The 2368-nt window shown below is 46.0% G+C and overlaps 1 pseudogene; it reads left to right on the top strand.

The window, feature by feature from the left end:
- The first annotated feature begins 924 nt into the window (after nt 1–924).
- LOC116886954 lies at nt 925–1826 on the top strand (annotated as a pseudogene).
- The last annotated feature ends 542 nt before the right edge of the window (nt 1827–2368 follow it).

Here is a 2368-nt window from a genome sequence, read left to right as displayed (position 1 = left end):
AATAAAAGCAGCTACAATGTTCAATGGCCTTGAAGCATATCAGAAGACATGACCTAAGAGAATGGGACAACACGTCAGGGAAAAGTTTGTGCTTACGCTGCAGACTCTGTACTTAGTGGGGCACTGGAACTTAGCTCTCCCCAAAGAGAGAAAAGAGAAGAGGATCCCATCCCATGACACAGAGTAGAAACTCATCATAGGCCCAAGACCCCATCACCAGATTGGCAGCGTTGAGAAACAAGTGGGAAAAGGACTGCTGCTCCACCTGGGGATCTTTTCCACATACAGTTATCAAACCCGGAGACTACTGCAGATGCCAAGAAGCGCTTGCTGACAGGAGCCTGATATAGCTGTCTCCTGAGAGGCCCTGCCAGAGTCTGACACATACAGAGGTGAATGCTTGCGGCCAACCATTGGACTGAGAAAGAGGTCCCAATGGAGGAGTTAGAGAAAGGACTGAAGTAGCTGAGGGGGAATGCTAGGGCAGGGGGAGGAGGGAGGGAGGGAGGGAGGGGAGGGAGGAGGAGGGGGCACCCTCATGGAGGCAGGTGATGGGGAATGGGATGGGGATTACCAGAGGAGAAACCAGGAGAGGGGATAACATTTGAAATGTTAATAAAGAAAATAGCCAATAAAAGGAACAGAAAAAGGAAATTGGTAAGATGGTGACAGAGGCAGCAGCAACTGGGCAACTAGGCAGGCAGGTGGGCCAGGTTGGTCTGGTAGAGGTAGCATGTGCTGGACCAGTGCGTGTATCTGCCTCTCCCCACCCCCGCTCCCTGTCCTTTTCTCCCCTCACCTACTGTACCTAACCCTGCTCATCAAGGGCAGCGGGGCGCTCCCTCTGTCCTACCCTGGCTTGCCCACCCTCCCCACCCCTGTATCTCCTTCCTCTGCCTGGGGCAACCACCACCAGGTGTGAGAATGCAGCCACCAGATTTTGACTGCATCCTTTATCATACTGCAAATTCTAATGGAGACAAAGCAAAAGTGACAATCAGTATTTCTGTGAAAATCTACAAGGAACTCCGTTCACATGGAGTTGATGAGTTAGCAAAGAGTAAACCGGAGTTTCTTGGTGAACCCAGAATCTTTGCTATATGAGCTTGAAAATCTACCTGCGTCCAAGAATTCTATTGTGCATCCTGCTGGCATGTTGATGCCAAATTGTTTTGCCTCTACATTTGAGAAATACTTTCAATTCCAAGGAGAGGGCAAAGAAAGAGAGAGCAGAGCAGTTATCCATTGTAGGGATGATCAGACGGTGTATGTGGAATCTAAAAAGGACAGAGTCACACTAATCTTCAGCACAGGTTTTTAAGGATGACATGTGGTCATCAGAAAGGTGTCCAGCAGGAGTTCAAAGAAGGACGAAGAGCCAGCCACACATCCCTCCAGGTCCTCTTTAGCCACAGGGAATTGCTTCTAGAGCTGAAAGTGCTCTAAAGCCTATATTCACACACGGATGCGAGCAAAAACATCCGACTTCCTTAAGGTGCTCAACAGTGCGCGCCCAGATGCCGAGAAAAAAGAAATGAAAACAATCACACGGAAGACTCTTTCACCCCACTAACTCTTGGGAACCGAGGAGGAAGCGCTGTTGACCGAAGGCTGGACCGCTTGCTACTAGATAATCATAGCCCTTCCTGTTGCACCTTCTCCAGGTTCTTGAGGGATTCTCTGTGTGGGTTCCATTTTGTAGGAGTTTGGCTAATAAACTATAGAAACGAGCTGTGTTTGCAAGGACTCGATAGTTCCTAAGAATTAAAAAAAAAAAATTCCACTCGATCAACTTAATTCCCTTTCCTTTCCCTCCCTCACTTCCCTTCCTTCTCCAAGCTGTTTGTTTTGCAATATGTTACTGGAAATGAGCTGCAGGTAGGGCAATCTTATCTTGTTTTCTTCTAAGTATTTGAGCTCAAAACGCTTGGATCTAAGGTAATATGGTTAGGGTCACTAATAAAGAAAATCTTACTATCTTAAAAAAAGAAATTGATTCTCTACTTCTACCTTGTTGATAGGGAGTCTCTCTTCTGCCTGATGTGTTCTCAGCTGCTGGCCTTCTACTCCCTAGGAAAGTCTCCTGTTTCCAGCCCCATGTTATCTGAGAAGAGCTAGGATTACGGATGCAGACAGCTGTATCTGTGTTTTTCTTTTTATAAATTCCAGGAATCAAACTCATCAGGTTTAGGTGACAAGTACCTTTCCTGCTGTGCCATCTTGCCAGTCCCAAAACATTGTTAAAAGTAGACTTTAACAGTAACTGTATTGAACTCTTCACAATGAAGACTAAATGAAAGATTAAAGACAAGGCATTTAAAGGAAATGAGTTGGATTTATCTTTGGATTAAACTTTGGGCATTTAAAA

Source organism: Rattus rattus, chromosome 18 (assembly GCF_011064425.1).
Source record: "Rattus rattus isolate New Zealand chromosome 18, Rrattus_CSIRO_v1, whole genome shotgun sequence".
Classification (NCBI taxonomy): Eukaryota; Metazoa; Chordata; class Mammalia; order Rodentia; family Muridae; genus Rattus; species Rattus rattus.
This window is presented reverse-complemented; position numbering and strand designations above follow the sequence as displayed.